This window comes from Bos indicus x Bos taurus, chromosome 22, assembly GCF_003369695.1.
Source record: "Bos indicus x Bos taurus breed Angus x Brahman F1 hybrid chromosome 22, Bos_hybrid_MaternalHap_v2.0, whole genome shotgun sequence".
Lineage (NCBI taxonomy): Eukaryota > Metazoa > Chordata > Mammalia > Artiodactyla > Bovidae > Bos > Bos indicus x Bos taurus.
This window is the reverse complement of record NC_040097.1, coordinates 57,655,441-57,673,946: the sequence shown is the minus strand read 5'-3', so window position 1 is coordinate 57,673,946 and position 18,506 is coordinate 57,655,441. Positions and strand designations below refer to the sequence as shown.

The 18,506-nt window shown below is 45.3% G+C and overlaps 1 pseudogene; it reads left to right on the top strand.

Annotated features, from left to right (window-relative positions):
* Positions 1-559: 559 nt before the first annotated feature.
* LOC113880475 overlaps positions 560-18,506 on the top strand; it is a 72,961-nt pseudogene continuing 55,014 nt past the window's right edge.

Here is an 18,506-nt window from a genome sequence, read left to right as displayed (position 1 = left end):
TGGTTTCCCAGCAGTTATGCTGAAGCCCCTTGGTGCGAGAGCCTGCCAAGTCTGTAAAGGCGTCATCATTTACTCTTTTAATATTCTCCAGCAATGGCGCTTGTGCTGCTTGCTTGAAACAAAGGCGTTGAACTCGAGCCCCAGCGAGCTCTCTGCGGGGCACCTGCAGCAGGCAGCATTTGCTAACTGCAGTCTCAGTTTCTCCTTGACTGTTTGAGTCACGTGGCCGCCTTTTGCCAAATATCAGCAGTTCCTATCAGATGAGACATGTCACCTTTTGGGCTGATCAGAGGAAACTCCTTGAACTCATCAGACCAGAAAGCAAGGGAAGAGAGCACTTTGCACGATTAAAATAAATGGCAAGATCTGGGTTCAAGTCCCTGAAGGCAGGAGAATAGGAGATGATCTGAAGTCTGGCAGCCCTGCTGGGAGGTAACAAATATAGTTCTTCCACCACACTGTTGAGCTGGGAATGTGAGGCCTGTTTAAAAAAAAAAACAAAAAACACAAAGACTGAGGGCAAGCCGTTTCTGGACCTGGCTAAGTAGGAGGCACCGTCATGGGAGCTGACATCCTCCACAGCAAGGAGTGAAAGGTTTGAGGCAAGAAACCTAAGAGCCAGGACATCTACCTAAGGCTGTTGGTCAAGCGGTGCAGGTTTCTGGTCAGACAAACCAACTACACCTTCAATCAAGTTGTTCTGAAGAGATTGTTCAGGATTGACACCAACTGGCCACCTCCGCCCTTTCCCAGATGATACTGAAGACGAAGATTCCTGCAGGGGAAGGCAAAACAGCTGCGGTTGTGGGGACTGTAACCCATGATATGCATGTGTCCAGAAAATGAAAGTGTTAGTTGCTCAGTCGTGACTAACCCTTTGCAACCCCAGCATAGCCCACCAGGCTTCTCTGTCCATGGAATTTTCCAGGTAAGCATACTGGAGTGGGTTGCCATTTCCTTCTCCAGGAAATCTTCCCAATCAGGGATGGAACCTGAGTCTCCTGCATTGAAAGCAGATTCTTTACCGTCTGAGCCACCAGGGAACCCAAGTGTATGTCCAGGAAGTGCCCAAATTGAAGGTGTGTGCCCTGTGTGTGAGCAGCGGCACTCAGAGCTGCATCCTCCAGGCTGGGGACAAGATCCTTACCTTCGAACAGCTGTCTCTGGACTTCCCCAAGGGCTGTGGCACTATCCTCTCCGGTCCTCGCAAAGGCCGAGAGGTGTACAGGCGTTTCATACATAAACCCTGAAGAGCCACACCAAATACTGTGTAAACTCCGAGGGCCAGAAGTTTGAGTGCATCAGATGCCTAGGAGCCAGCTGGGACTACAGAACTAACCCTAGGTTCTACCTTGCTATGAAAAAGATTTTGGATACTAAAAAAAAAAAAAAAGACAGGGCAAACTTGATTTTGGGGAAACCCACAGGTTACTTGAGCTTCCCAGGTGGCACTTGTGGTAAAGAACCCTCCTGCCAATGCAAGAGATGGAGATGTAAGAGACATGGGTTCCATCCCTCAGTTGGGAAGATTCCCTGGAAAAGGGAATGGCAATCCACTCCTGTATTCTTGCCTGGAGAATCCCATGGAAGAGGAGCCTGGCAGGCTACAGTCCATGGGGTCACCCAGAGTCGGACACGACTGAAGGGACTTAGCACACAGGCCCAGGTTACTATTTCCCTGGAGATGGAGACGGTCTCCAGGGAAGATGGAGCTGATAGACCTCATGGAGGCGGCCTGGCTCACCTTCAATCCTGAATCGTCTTCACTCATTTTCTCTCTCCACCCATCCCCAAGGCTGCCTCACATTTTTTTGTTTTTATTTTCGACTTTTTGATGTGGACCATTTTTAAAGTCTTTGTTGAATTTGTTACAGTATTGTTTCTGTTTTATGTTTTGGTTTTCTGACCACAAGGCACGTGGGATCTTATTTCCCTGCAAGGATTGAACCCGCATCCCCTGCATTGGAAGGCAAAGTCTTAACCACTAGACCACCAGGGAAGTCCCCCCAATTTCTTTTTTTTTCTTAAGAAATAAATGCTGACTCTTCTACTTTTAGTGTCTGCACACTTGCATGCATTTTAGATGGAGGGAAACAGCGTGATTGGGTTTTTATACTGTACTTCCCTGGTGGCTCAGATGGTAAAGCGTCTGTCTATGATGCGGGAGACCTGGGTTCAATCCCTGGGTTGGGAAGATCTCCTGGAGAAGGAAATGGCAGCCCACTCCAGTATTCTTGCCTGGAAAATCCCATGGACGGAAGAGCCTGGTAGGCTACAGTCCATGGGGTCACAAAGAGTCGGACGCGACTGAGCGACTTTCTTTCTTTTCACCCTTACAAGTTTAGATCTTTCTACATTTCCTGTTCCTCACTTGCAAAATGGAGATGATGATTTCCACCCCAGTGTCAGAATTAAATATGAGTAGGAGGAATGGCCCCCTGAAGGATACCGGGGCTTTGGAGGAAAAGCAGACCTGTTCGCATCCTGCTTTTCTCTTAGCTGTGTGACTCAGGGCAAATCATTTTACTTCTCTGGGCCTCAGTGGCCCCAGATGTATAACTGAGGGAGTGGCTTTGTTCTGAATGGTTGTAAATGACGTGGAGAATCTTGAGCACAGTGCATGGCGCCCCAAACATGCTCAGTGCGCAGTAGCTGCTCTCATTGAGGACGTTTTTATATCAGTGCATATCCTGACTCTCAAACTTACCATATTTCAAAATTCAGTATGTGTTGGTCTGGCCTTGAGCTTGTCTAGACAAGGGGAAGCTGTCAGCACTTCATCATACCCTGGCCTCTTAGTGAAATTTCGGGCCGTTGGCCCTGACGGCGGCATTGCAGAAGGCCCGGGAGCCAGAGCCATGAGGCTGGCCTTGCTGGCAGGACCCAGCGAGCACCAGACCCTCTGCTTCGGGGGTGGGGGTCTTGCTCGACCTTGGTGTTTCGTGGCTGCCAGTTCTCAGGGCAAGATGTTAATTCAGTGGAGTCCCAGTATCAGGATTTCCAAAGCCAAAGTCAGGTGAGTGTGTCTTGGGTGTTACTTTAGTCCTTTTTCACACGTGAGAAGGTGGTTATGGATGGTCCATAGTCGTTGAGGTCCTGGGGTTGTCCTGTCATGGAGGCAAGAGATACAGGTGCACTGCGGACCCCTGGACTGGACCCAGGTGGGCTCTGAGAGCAGGATGTTGATCATTATTGCATAAAATAGACAGTAGACAGAAATTTCAGGAAATGAAAGGAGCATATCTTGAGTACAGAGACAGACACGAATATTCACTCCAGGGGTCCTACCTACTGCCTGTCCTAGGGCGAGCATCACCTTAGAGCATTTCATTAAGTTCCCAGCAGGTGCCCGGTGCTGTGCCTGGCACTTTGTGCACATTACCCTCAATCCCCCAATCCCCCAGAGTCTGTGGTTGAACTTCAGTGTTGTAGGTGGAAAAACAGGCTCAGGAGCTTGGCTGCATGATGGCCATGGAACTAGGGGAAGAGTTTTGTTTAAACCCAGGTTTCTCTGAGGCCAAGTCCAAGCTTTCTGCACTCTTGAAGTGCTATGTATTACGTTCTCGGGGAGAAAGGAAAGGCGAGGCTTCAAAGGGTACTTTGGAAACCGTATCTCTGCAGGGCTGATATGGGGATGGGTGCTGATGGTTTTGCCTGGGGAGAAGTAACCCTGAAGTAAACCCTCTTGCTTGAGCAGCACAAGGAGAGGAAAGAGGATGAAGAGATGCTAATATTCACTAAGTGGTAAGGCGTGGGGACCACTCACCCTAACCATCCTGGCCTTAAGCCTGAAGCAGGCTCTTGGAGGCCCCAGATGTGGCTGCTGTTAGCAATTATTATTGTTATTTTTTTTTTTTTTTACTGTTTTTTAAATTATTTATCTTGCCTGTGCTGGGTCTTATTGCTGCACATGGCGTTCCCTAGTTGCAGCGAGTCAGGGCTGCTCTCTAGTTGGGGTACACAGTCTTCTCACTATGGTGGTCTCTCGGACTGCAGAGCACAGGCTCACTAGTTGGGGCACGTGGACTTAGTTGCTCTGGGGTGTGTGGAATCTTCCTGGACCAGGGATCGAACCTGTGTCCCTTGCATTGGCAGCAGATTCTCAGCCACTGAACCACTCGGGAAGTCCTACTGTTAGCGTTCAGATGCTGGATCGTGGGGAGGTTCCAGAAAGTTCCCAAAGATAGACCAAGGACTATCAGGTTGGGGGGCCACACAGAGAGATTCAGGATTACAGCCATTTTCCAACTAGGTTAGAAGTTTTGTTTTGCTTTTAAGTATTCAGACATTAAAGAATCTGCCTGTAGTGTGGGAGACCCAGGTTCGATTCCTGGATCAGGATGATCCCCTGGAAAAGGGCATGGCAGTTGACTTCAGTATTCTTGCCAGGAGAACCCCATGAACAGTGGAGTCTGGTGGCTGCTATTCACAGGGTCGCAAAGAGTCAGACATGACTGAATGACTAACACTTTCATTTTCACATTCTGGTGTCTGCTGGGTCGGGGCAATTGTTGATTACCTGAGCATCAGCCTTGTTGGGAGGGGTAAAGCAGGTCTGAGACCACTGAGGCCTCCTGATTTTCTGGATGGTGAGCCGCACACCTACCCCTATGACCGACAGCCTTGTTTGGTTTTAGTGGAAGGAGCAGGAATACAAGTGGTTCTGCAGGGAGAATCTTTTGTCTGCCTCAGCCGTTTTCTCGTCTTAAAGCCAATATTGGTAGAGGGAGTCTTTTTTTTTCTTCTTCAGCATTGTTTACTTCCCGGGATTTATATGGGGTTATCTATCATGCCCTACCTTGGAGTACTGTTTTATAAAAGATAAACAAGTTTAGTTTCTTCAGCTTCTCCTAAATTTTAAATATGAGACTAATTTCATGTTCATTTGGTTTCTCTCTGCAGAGCCAAAGACTTCTCACCTCCCCTCATCATCTTCCCCATGAGTGATTGTTCTTACAGATTCATTGTTTTCTGGAAAATGTTCTGCAAAACACATTGATTTTTGTTTCAACTCAACAAGGCCCCAGTGTCCTGGCTGATGTTAACCTAAATGCTGGGGTGATTTAAGATGCAGGAGGTGCTGGACCTGTTTGATTTGGTTCCCAGACACTGGTTTTGTCCTGATTCCTTTGGGTACCTGCTCATCCATTCTGCTGTTTTCTCTCCTCCACACTCCAGCTGAAGATCCAGGGGCTTTTCTGGACATGTGGTGGGAGTGTGTGTGAGTGGTGGGGGCCCTGGGAGTGTGGAAAGAGAGCGGTTAAGGTTAGGGTCTGTTTTCTCTTCAAGTTCAATGTAATTTACAGTAGAATGGTAAACACTCATTTTTTTTTTTAAGTTGGTCTCTAGGCCTTTCAGCAGAAGGTACGCTTTGTGACTACTTTCCCTAGTTTTCAGAGTAAATCAGTGGCCAAACCAAGTCACGGTCACTCAGCTCAAAGACAGTGATTTTTGTCTTATTATAATTTTCTCACTGAAGATTCCCCTAACCCTCAACTTCCATATTTTGAGACTTCCCATCCCTTTCCTACGGGCTTCCCACGTGGCTCAGGGGTAAAGAATCCACCTGCCAGTGCAGGAGATGTGAGTTTGATTTCTGGATCGGGAAGATCCCTTGGAGAAGGAAATGGCAACGCACTCCATTATTGTTGCTGGGAAATCTCATGGACAGGCTATGTCTGTCTCTGGAGAGCTATAGTCCATGGTTTCACAAAGAATCGAACATGGCTTAGCGACTGAGCATGCATACACATATCCCTTTTCTAATCTAATAGGAAGCTCATTATTTGGCAATTTCCTCTGAAACATTAGTTCTGAAAGGTGACCCCGGGTTGATCCCCACTCTTCCCATCAGCAGGGACCTTGGGACCAGCCTGTCTCCCATTACAGTCCATCTTCATCTGAACAGCTGTGAGGGACTGGGACTGGGCGAATTGACCGCCCAGCGAGCAGGCAGCTGCTCCTATGCAGTTTGAGTAAGTGCCTGAACTTGCTGTGGCACGGAGACCAGAGACAACCAGAGCCAGAGATGCCTCTAACCACTTGGTGACTTCATCTTTGAAACCACAACCAAGAAACCTGTCTCATTCGTCATGGGTGACTCAGCAGAAACAGGGCACAGCGTTTTGTACTCAGAAGGCGCCCGTGCTTCTTTGCCAGCAGTGCCTGATAATGGATTTGTGCTGTAGATATGCACATAGAGAGATCTTACTGAATGCCACTGCTCACGCAGGTAAAGCTATTTGCTCCTAGAGAGGATGTTGTCCCGAATAAAGATGAGAATGTATTTATTGCCATCCTTGAGGGGAAGTGGGCCTAGGTCCAGAGGCTGATGGAGCTGGAGCCAGGCTGTCTGGGCCATTGCAGCACTGGTGATAGGGAAGCGAGTCACTGGACTCCTCTGAGTCAGGTCTCACGGTAAACGCAACAGAGGTCTTTCTCCAGCTCTCAGGATCGTAGGAGGATGTGAGTGAAGCTGAGGTGTCTGCTATCTTTCTGGACAAAAGGATGGGTTAAGGTGGGGCCTGTGAGTCTAGGGCAGGGGCTAGCACTGAAGGGCCCTAAAGTGAGGGTGAGAAGACCAGTCCCAGCGCAGAGGAGGAGCAGGAGTTCTTAGGGGGAGAGTCCTGGGCTTGAGGACCCCACCCCGAGGAGGCCAAGAAGAGGAGGAGACAGTATTTTGCAGTCCCAGAGTAATGAATATCTGAGCGAGAAGGAGAATGCTGGATCGAGGGAAAGTCAGTGACAACGCAGCTTCTCATGGGGTGTTCCCTCCTTTGTTTCCACAGAAGGGTCAGAGGCCAGACAGAGGGCCACCACTCAGAGTCTCTGCCACAAAGAAAACAGGTCCCAGAGCAGCTTGAAGGGCGGCCTAGGGCAGGTTCAGTTGCAGCTCCCAGCTGGTATTCCTTTGTGGTGACGAAGGTACCAGGCCTGGGAGGGGAACAACCCCAGGCTTGTCTTGGAAGAAAACAGTTGAAGGAATAAGTGAGAACTGCTTCTGAATATTTATGGAGAATGTTGTTTATCAGTGGATAGTCCAGGCGCAGGTGAAGTGTCTTCTAGCAGCTTCCCCCTCCCCAGCCACAGCGGGGCTCCTGTGTCCTATCTGCTGTCAGTAGTTGGAGGGACATCCATCACTCCCCAGCTCCTGCTCCTCTAGGTTTCCCCATTAATCATGCTTTGGTGATGCCCGAGTCTCCTGGTTGTTATTCAATCGTGAAGTCGTGTCTGACTCTTTGCGACCCCTTGGGCTACAGCATATATGCTCCTCTGTCCTTCACCACCTCCTGGAGTTTTCTCAGATTCATGTCCGTGGAGTCAGTGATGCCATCTAACCATCTCATCCTATTTCACCCTCTTCTCCTTTTGACCATCTCCTGGCCACTCCTAAATGACTGGCTTGACCCAGTCTGGTGTAAATCATGTATATGATCATATAAAATAGAAATTCTGTAACATAGGAGAAATCCTTTGAAAATATTAAATACCATCTTAATATGAAATGTAACACTATTTTTATCATCTACTCAAAATTACCTGGGCAAAAGTACTTATTTCATCTCCATCCACAATTCTTCCATAATTCCAGTTTCTTCACCCCAGTGGATGGCACCATCTTGTACCTCTGAGATTTCAAGTTATAAACTCAAGAGCAATTTTGATTCATTATTTATTTGAACAGACTGTATGTAAGCCCAGTTCCTTTACCCCAGCTTCTGGTGGGTGACCCAAGGACACTGGAGTCAGATGGCCAGGTTTAAATTCTGCTTTTTCTCTTACTAGCTGTGCAACTTTGGGCAAATTTGTTTCTGTCTTTCCATGTCTCTCTTTTGTCTTTTGTAAAATTAAAAAAATAATAATAGTATCTATCTCCTAAAGATTTTGCAAAGATTTAAGAGGCAGAAAATATCTGGTTTATAAGTGTTCGAAATACATTAGCTATTGTTATTATAAATATTAGATTCATAGAATTCCACTAGAACTAACTTTTTCTGGGGTTGGAGAAACATGATGGATTGGACACTGAGACAGACCTGGGTTTTAATACTGACTTTAAAAAAATTCCTCCCCACTTTTCCTTGGTAACCATAACTTTATTTTCTATGTCTAGTTCCATTTTTTAAATAAGTTCATTTGTATCACTTTTTAGCTTCCACATATAAGTGATATCTTGTGATACTTCTCTTTCTCTGCCTGACTTACTTCACTGCTGCTGCTGCTGCTGCTAAGTTGCTTCAGTCGTGTCCGACTCTGTGCGACCCCATAGATGGCAGCCCACCAGGCTCCCCCGTCCCTGGGATTCTCCAGGCAAGAACACTGGAGTGGGTTGCCATTTCCTTCTCCATACTTACTTCAGTAAGTATGATCATTTCTAGGTCCATTCATGTTGCTGCCAGTGGCATGATTTCATTCTTTTCTATGGCTGAGTAATGTTCCCTTACGGAGAGGGCAATGGCACTCCACTCCAGTACTCTTGCCTGGAAAATCCCATGGATGGAGGAGCCTGGTGGGCTGCAGTCCATGGGGTCGCTGAGGGTCGGACACAACTGAGCGATTTCCCTTTCACTTTTCACGTTCATGCATTGGAGAAGAAAACAGTAGCACTGGAAGTTGCTGAAGAAGGCTGGAGTTTGCTTTCTCATAAATGTTAGCTACTACTGTTATTGTTATTTGCTTTTTTGTGTGTACAAGCATCAGCTTGGGATCACACGTGGGTAAGAAAAATAACGTACTCAAGGGGCAACCTTTCCTGTCTCAGAATTAGTCTTGCTTTGAGGTTGTATTCATTCACACTGGCTTCTCTGAACTTTTTAACCTTTGCCTTCCCAGTGTCATCTGGTTCCCTGAATGCTTGGGCTCTTTGTTGTCAGTCTGCCAATTAGTCCTGGATCTCAGCAGTGTGGCTCTTTCCTGGGTTCACCTCCCGGCTGTGGCATGTACATGAAGCCTGTGACTTAACTTGCCTGAGGCTCAACCATGTTTCAAACGGTCACTGCAATAATCATCTCGTTGAGTGATTGTGAGACCTAACAGAAGTACCTGAGAGCAGCCACTGTTCAAATGTGCTCTGTCTTCAGCTGGTTTTCCTGGAAACAGACTCTGAGGTGGACATTTACATGCAGAAGATTTTAGGGACAGTGGTCTCCTGAGGAACATTTGTAAGGAAGTGAGGGTAGTGGGATTACACAGAAGAAGGAATTAAATCACAAGGCAATTGAGACTGAAGGCTCGGTCAGCTCCCAGGGGAGCCTGGAGTCAGAATGATCCTTGGGAATCATGCAGAAGGCCCAGTCTTTGCTCCTGTATCACCCAGTCCTTGGGAGGGGGCTCCCCAGGGGAACGGTGTAGTCTGCCAGGGAGAGATACAGCTGGGTGCTGCCAGCAGGGGTGCTCCTGGGAGCTGAGGACTGGGTGCCTGGTGTGAGGGAGCTGGGGGCAGCCACGGTGCCCACCACCTGCTTGGTGATGGGGCGCTGGTCAGCCCTGCCCTCTGCATCTACTTCCTTTCTGCTCCAACAGTGAAAGGTTGTTGCTGAACCATGAAAAAAAGCCGGGATTCTCAGCCTCTGGAGGAGAAGAATTCAGTCTGGGGCCAGAGATGAGGCTTGCTCGCTCAGAGCTTTTGTGTAATAAAGTTTTATTAAAGTATAAAGGAGATAGAGAAAGCTTCTGACACAGGCATCAGAAGGGGGCAGAAAGAGTACCCCCTTGCCAGTGTTAGCAGTGGAGTTATATGCTCTGCAATGAATCAAAAGAATGTCTGGAGGTTGTAAAGACCTCACCAGACCTACTCCCATAATTTACATTTTAATGACAGGATTAGCCAGAAGGTTTAATCCAGAGACTGTCCTCAGGTAGGGTACATTCAGTTCAGTTCAGTTCAGTCTCTCAGTCATGTCTGACTCTTTGCGACCCCATGAATTGCAGCGTGCCAGGCCTCCCTGTCCATCACCAACTCCCGGAGTTCACTCAAATTCATGTCCATCGAGTCAGTGATGCCATCCAGCCATCTCATCCTCTGTTGTCCCCAATCACTACCAGCATCAGAGTCTTTTCCAATGAGTCAACTCTTCTCATGAGGTGGCCAAAGTACTGGAGTTTCAGCTTTAGCATCATTCCTTCCAAAGAAATCCCAGGGCTGATCTCCTTCAGAATGGACTGGTTGGATGACCTTACAGTCCAAGGTACCCTCAGGAGTCTTCTCCAACACCACAGTTCAAAAGCATCAATTCTTCAGTGCTCAGCTTTCTTTATAGTCCAGCTCTCACATCCATACATGACTACTGGAAAAACCATAGCTTTGACTAGATGGACCTTTGTTGGCAAAGTAATGTCTCTGCTTTTCAATATGCTATCTAGGTTGGTCATAACTTTTCTTCCAAGGAGTAAGCGTCTTTTAATTTCATGGCTACAGTCACTATCTGCAGTGATTTTGGAGCCCCCCAAAATAAAGTCTGACACTGTTTCCACTATTTCCCCATCTATTTCCCATGAAGTGATGGGACCAGATGCCATAATCTTCGTTTTCTGAATGTTGAGCTTTAAGCCAATTTTTTCACTCTCCTCTTTCACTTTCATCAAGAGGCTTTTTAGTTCCTCTTCACTTTCTGCCATAAGGGTGGTGTCATCTGCATATCTGAGGTTATTGATATTTCTCCCGGCAATCTTGATTCCAGCTTGTGCTTCATCCAGCCCAGCGTTTCTCATGATGTACTCTGCATATAAGTTAAATAAGCAGGGTAACAGTACACAGCCTTGACATACTCCTTTTCCTGTTTGGAACCAATCTGTTGTTCCATGTCCAGTTCTAACTGTTGCTTCCTGACCTGCATATAGGTTTCTCAAGAGGCAGGTGAGGTGGTCTGGTATTCCCATCTCTTTCAGAATTTTCAACAGTTTATTGTGATCCACACAGTCAAAGGCTTTGACGTAGTCAAGAAAGCAGAAATAGATGTTTTTCTGGAACTCTCTTGCTTTTTCCATGATCCAGCGGATGTTGACAATTTGGTCTCTGGTTCCTCTGCCTTTTATAAAACCAGATTGAACATCTGGAAGTTCACAGTTCACATATTACTGAAGCCTGGCTTGGAGAATTTTGAGCATTACTTTACTAGAGTGTGAGATGAGTGCAATTGTGTGGTAGTTTGAGCATTCTTTGGCATTGCCTTTCTTTGGGATTGGAATGAAAACTGACCTTTTCCAGTCCTGTGGCCACTGCTGAGTTTTCCAAATTTGCTGGCATATTGAGTGCAGCATTTTCACAGCATTATCTTTTAGAATTTGAAAGAGCTCAACTGGAATTCCATCACCTCCACTAGCTTTGTTCGTAGTGATGCTTCCTAAGGCCCACTTGACTTCACATTCCAGGATGTCTGGCTCTAGGTCAGTGATCACACCATCGTGATTATCTAGGTCATGAAGATCTTTCTTGTACAGTTCTTCTGTGTATTTTTGCCACCTCTTCTTAATATCTTCTGCTTCTGTTAGGTCCATCCCATTTCTGTCCTTTATGGAGCCCATCTTTGCATGAAATGTTCCCTTGGTATCTCCAATTTTCCTTAAGAGATCTCTAGTCTTTCCCATTCTGTTGTTTTCCTCTATTTCTTTGCATTGATGGCTGAGGAAGGCTTTCTTATCTCTTCTTGCTATTCTTTGGAACTCTGCATTCAGATGCTTATATCTTTCCTTTTCTCCTTTACTTTTTACTTCTCTTCTTTTCACAGCTATTTATAAGGGCTCCCCATACAGCCATTTTACTTTTTTGCATTTCTTTTCCATGAGGGTGGTCTTGATCCCTGTCTCCTGTACAATGTCAGGAACCTCAGTCCATAGTTCATCAGGCACTCTATCTGTCAGATCTAGTCCCTTAAATCTATTTCTCACTTCCACTGTATAATCATAAGGGATTTGATTTAGGTCATACCTGAATGGTCTATTGGTTTTCTGTATGTTCTTCAATTTAAGTCTGAATTTGGCAATAAGGACTTCAGGATCTAAGCCACAGTCAGCTCCTGGTCTTGTTTTTGCTGACGGTATAGAGCTTCTCCATCTTTTGCTGCAAAGAATATAATCAATCTGATTTTGTTGTTGACCATCTGGTGGTGTCTGTGTGTAGAGTCTTCTCTTGTGTTGTTGCAATAGGGTGTTTGCTATGACCAATGCATTTCCTTGGAAAAATCCTATAAGCCTTTGTCCTGCTTCATTCTGTATTCCAAGGCCAAATTTGCCTGTTACTTTAGGTGTTTCTTGACTTCCTACTTTTGCATTCCAGCCCCCTATAATGAAAAAGACATCTTTTTTGGGTGTTAGTTCTAAAAGGTCTTGTAGGTCTTCATAGAACCGTTCAACTTCAGCTTCTTCAGCATTACTGATTGGGACATAGACTTGGATTACTGTGATATTGAATGGTTTGCCTTGGAAACGAACAGAGATCATTCTGTCGTTTTTGAGATTGCATCCAAGTACTGCATTTCAGACTCTTTTGTTGAGCATGATGGCTACTCCATTTCTTCTGAAGGATTCCTGCCCACAGTAGTAGATATAATGGTCATCTGAGTTAAATTCAGCCATTCCAGTCCATTTTAGTTCGCTGATTCCTAGAATGTCGATGTTCACTCTTGCCGTCTCCTGTTTGACCACTTCCAATTTGCTTTGATTCATGAACCTAACATTCCAGGTTCCTATGCAATATTGCTCTTTACAGCATCAGACCTTGCTCTATACAGTCACCAGTCACATCCACAACTGGGTATTATTTTTGCTTTGGCTCCATCCAAAGCAAAGAAATAACTGGAGTTATTTCTCCACTGATCTCCAGTAGCATATTGGGCACCTACTGACCTGGGAAGTTCCTCTTTCAGTGTCCTATCATTTTGCCTTTTCATATTGTTCATGGGGTTCTCAAGGCAAGAAAACTGAAGTGGCTTGCCATTCCCTTCTCCAGTGGACCACATTCTGTCAGATCTCTCCACCATGACCCACCCACCTTGGGTTGCCCCACGGGCATGGCTTACTTTCATTGAGTTAGAAAAGGCTGTGGTCCTAGTGTGATTAGATTGACTAGTTTTCTGTGATTATGGTTTCAGTGTGTCTGCCCTCTGATGCGCTCTTGCAACACCTACCATCTTACTTGGGTTTCTCTTACCTTGGACGTGGGGTATCTCTTCACTGCTGCTCCAACAAAGCGGAGCCGCTGCTCCTTACCTTGGACGAGCGGTATCTCCTCACCGCCGCCCCTCCTGACCTTGAACGTGGAATAGCTCCTCTAGGCCCTCCTGCGCCCGGGCAGCCACCGCTCCTTGGACGTGGGGTTGCTTGTCTCGGCCCTCACCCCTGGCCTTGGGCGGGGTGGTAGCTCCTCCCGGCCGCCGCCCCTGACCTCGGATACATTGAAAGTGAATGAAGTCGCTCAGTTGTGTCTGACTCTTTGCGACCCGTGGACTGTAGCCCACCAAGCTTCTCAGTCCATGGGATTCTCCAGGCAAGAATACTGGAGTGGGTTGCAATTTCCGGATACATTATTGTTACATAATCCTTGTAAAGACCTCACCAGACCTACTCCCATAATTTACATTTTAAGATAACAGGTTTAGCCAGAAGGTTTAATCCAAAGACTGTCCTCAGGCAGGATACGTTATTGTTATATAATCCTAAGGAATGTAGAGGGTAAAAAAGTTTGTCCTTTCTTCCTCCTTGAGAATTCCAGACCCCTCTCTCCTTGGGGACCCCTAGAGTTCTTATCAACCCGCCTAGGAAATGACTCTCTCAACAGCACCAGGTTTCACTCTGAGTAGCAGTCCCTTTTTCCTCTGGGGACCAAGAATCCCTGTGATGTGCCTTCTGAATTGATGTCTAAGGACTCTGTATAGTTACCATTTATTATTGGTCAACCCTTTCTTGGGTGGACTTCCCTGGTGGCTCAGACGGTAAAGTGTCTGCCTACAATGCGGGAGACCCCGGTTCAATCCCTGGGTTGGGAAGATCTCCTGGAGAAGGAAACGACAACCCATTCCAGTATTCCTGCCTGGAGAATCCCATGGATGGAGGAGCCTGGTAGGCTACAGTGCATGGGGTCGCAAAGAGCTGGACACGACTGAGCGACTTCACTTTCTTTCTTTTCTTTCTTCCTTGGGTTGGGGGAGAGAGAACAGGGCAACTGATTATTTGTTTCTTATTGTCCAATGAACAAAGACTTAAAGTAGAGATGGTATCTTTCCTTTTTAAATTTAAAGACTGCTTCTGATCATTTGTCAGTATGAAGTCTACTTAGAGTTCTGAGATAAAAAGAATTTAAGACTGTGTCTGTGCCTGGCCTGGAAAAGGCTGTAGTCAGGTAGAGGTGGTTGCCATGTGAGATAAGACACTTGGTGGTGGGGGCGTGGCAGGGGGCGGCACCCTCAGGCACCGTGTTTTCCATCCCATATGTAGAGCCTGGTCTTTCTTTCCAGTGGTGGATGTTAGCATGCTTTTGACTCTCAGTCTTCCTGGGTGAATTTCTCTGCCCATGCTTACATCAGCTTATCCCCTTTAAGTGCAATTAAGCCATATTACTAGGCTTCCCTGGTAGTCAGATGGTAAAAAATCTGCCTGCAATGTGGGACACTCAGGTTTGATCCCTGAGTTGGGAAGATGCCCTGGAGAAGAGAATGGCAACCCACTTCAGTATTCTTGCCTGGAGAATCCTATGGACAGAGGAGCCTGGTGGACTACATCCATGGAGTCGTAAAGAGTTGGACACGACTGAGCAACTTTCACTTCGGTGGGGTCAAGACTGCAAAAGTGTGTCCTGTGAACATTTGGGGCCCTAAGAGGGAGGCAGGCCTGGAGCTCTTGTGGACTACTGTCTGTGGGGTCACAAAGAGTCAGACATGACTGAGCAATTAACATTTTCACTTTCACTTTCTTTCAAGCCATATTACTAGAATTATTTCTGAGGTCACCTTGATCACTCCATCTGCAGCTTCATCTCCAAGAAACCTTCCATCAAATAACTGAAGAGTTTGTTAGGACAGTTGGGTGACTTTTATGAACATTTGTTTATTGGCTTCCCATTAAATCTGAACTCAAGTTTTGTGAACGCATCACACTAAGGATTATTTGTCTATGGATTGTTTGGCGTCTTACCTGAGCAGCACTGTTTTTCTGCCATCCCTGTCTGCCTTAGATTGTTTGAGCTCTCAGAAGACAAATGCATGTCTTTTTAGATTGCATTGTACAGTGTTATGCACAAATGAGCAATTAATTTTCAAAACACTGACAGTGGGAGAAAGCACTAGGGAACTGATAATATCTTACATGATTAAAATAATGTTTTTAATGTATTGGTTATCCCCATTATTTTTTGCTAATAAAAGCTGTCAGAAAAAAATGAGTTAATGTTCAAAGAATATTGAGTTTCTTTGAACTAAATCATTGGGTAAATCAAAACTATCATCAAAAAAAGTCAGTCAGGTAATTCTGTGTACATTCATGAGCTGTTATTGTTGGCTGCATCTACCAGGCTCTTTAAATTGTCCTTACGAGTTTGAGAGACTGAAGAATAACCATGATGGCAATGGGAGAGTGAAGGACCTATACTTAATCTGTCAGGGGTTGGCAAACTTTTTCTGTAAAGGGCCATATGGTAAAAATGTCTTCAATACTGTGAGCCATGTAGTCTCTGTCACAACTGTCACAACTACTCAACTCAGCTGTTGTAGCAAGGAAGAAGCCATAGATAATATGAAAGTAAATAATCATGGTGGCGTTTCAATAAAACTTTATTTATAAAAACAAAAGTGGGTCAGATTTGGCCTTTGGCTTGTGTTTTGCTAACATGGATCTAAGAGATAAAACTAAATTCCAGTGATGCACTACTCATGAACTGAATCAGGAATATGTTACTAAATTGAACCCATGGCAAGAGAGACAAAATTTCAAAGTCAAGAATGTGAAAAAAAAATTTTTTTTTGGATTTAAATATAGTCAAAGCTATAGTTTTTCCTGTAGTCATGTGTGAGCCAAGTGCCGAAAAACTGATGCCTTCAAAATGTGCTGGAAAAGACTCTTGAGAGTCCCTTGGACATTAAGGAGATCAAACCAGCCAATCCTTTAGGAAAATCCTTTAGGAAATCAAGAAGATCAAACCAGTCAATTCTTTAGGAAAATCCTTTAAGAAATCAACCCTAAATATTCATTGGAAGGACTGATGCTGAAGCTGAAGGTCCAGTAGTTTGGCCACCTGATGAGAAGAACCAACTCATTGGAAAAGACTCTGATGCTGGGGAAGATTGAAGGCAGGAGGAGAAGGGGATGACAGAGGGTGAGATGGTTGGATGGCATCAGCGACTCAATGAACGTGAGTTTGAGCAAGCTCTGAGAGATGGTGAAACAGGGAAGCCTGGAGTGCTGCAGTCCATGGGGTCACAAAGGGTCGGACACGACTGAGTGACTGAACAACAATAGCTGATTTACAATGTTGTGTTAATTTCTGCTGTATAGCAAAGTGATTCAGTAATATTTATGCTGTGCTGTGCTTAGTTGCTCAGTCATGTCTGACTCTTTCCGACCCCATGGACTGTAGCCTGCCAGGCTCCTCTGTCCATGGGGATTCTCCAGGCAAGAATACGGGAGTGGATTGCCATGCCCTCCTCCAGGGGATCTTCCCAACCCAGGGATTGAACCCAGGTCTCTCACATTGCAGGCAGATTCTTTACTGTCTGAGCCACCAGGGAAGCCTCTCTCTCTGTGTCTATATATAAATTGATACAAATGAACCTACCTATGAAATAGAAATACCCACTCCAGTGTTCTTGCCTGGAGAATCCCAGGGACAGGGGAGCCTGGTGGGCTGCAGTCTATGGGGTCGCACAGAGTTGGACATGACTGAAGTGACTTAGCATTAGCAGCATGAAATAGAAATAGAATATGAACACAGAGATCAGATTTATGGCTGCCAAATTGGGGCTGAGGGGAGGGGTAGATTAGGAGTTTGGGATTACCTGATGCGAACTATTATATATAAGATGGATAAACAACAAGATCCTACTATATATAACACAGGGAACTATATTCAGTATCCTATAATAAACCATAATGGAAAAGAATATAAAAAAGAATATGTGTATATAAACTCTTAATCCATCCCTCCCTAGATCCCCAACCTGGCAGCCACAAATCTGATCTTTGTGTTCATTAATCCATTTCTGTTCCATAGGTAGGTTCATTTGTATCAATTTTTAGATTCCACATATAAGTTATATCATACGATGTCTGTCTTTCATTTAGTATGATCATCTCCAGGCCCATCCATGTTTCTACAAATGACATTATTTCATTCTTTTCATAGCTGTGTAGTATTCCATTATGTATATGTACCACAACTTCTTTAACGGATGTGGAAATGGTTTTCATGATTTACACTCATACCATTTTTTTTCCTTATTTAATTACTCCTGAGTGTGGTGCACAGGAGTGTTCAATGAAAGGAGGGTTCCTAATTTGAAGGGTTCAAGGCACTTTGATTTTTTTTTAAGTAATTTATTTTAATTGGAGGCTAATTATTTTACAGTGTTGTAGTGGTTTTTGCCATACATTGACATGAATGAGCCATGGGTGTATATGTGTCCCCCCTCCTGAACCCCCCTCCTACCTCCCTCCCCATCCCATCCCTCAGGGTCATCCCAGTACACTGGCCCTGAGCACCCTGTTTTATGCATCAAACCTGGACTGGCAATCTATTTCACACATGTTTCAATGCTATTCTCTCAAGTCATCCCACCCTCACCTTCTCCCACAGAGTTCAACAGTCTGTTCTTTATATCTGTATCTCTTTTGCTGTCTCACGTATAGGGTCATCATTACCATCTGTCTAAATTCCATATATATGCGTTAGTATACTGTATTGGTGTTTTTCTTTCTGACTTACTTCACTCTGTATAATGAGCTCCAGTTTCATCCACCTCATTAGGACTGATTCAAATGCATTCTTTTTAATAGTTGAGTAATACTCCATTGTGTATATGTACCACAGCTTTCTTATCCATTCGTCTGCTGATAGACATCTAGGTTGCTTCCATGTCCTGGCTGTTGTAAACAGTGCTGCAATGAACATTGGGGTACATGGGTCTCTTTCAATTCTGCTTTCCTGGGTGTGTATGCCTAGCAGTGGGATTGCTGGGTTGTATGGCACTTCTATTTCCAGTTTTTTAAGGAATCTCCACACTGTTCTCCATAGTGGTTGTACTAGTTTGCATTCCCACCAACAGTGTAAGAGGGTTCCCTTTTATCCACACCCTCTCCAGCATTTATTGCTTGTAGATTTTTGGATAGCAGCCATTCTGACTGGTGTGAGATAGTACCTCATTGTGGTTTTGATTTGCATTTCTCTGATAATGAGTGATGTCGAGCATCTTTTCATGTGTTTGTTAGCCATCTGTATGTCTTCTTTGGAGAAATGTCTGTTTAGTTCTTTGGCCAACTTTTTGATTGGGTCGTTTATTTTTTCTGGTATTGAGCTGCATGAG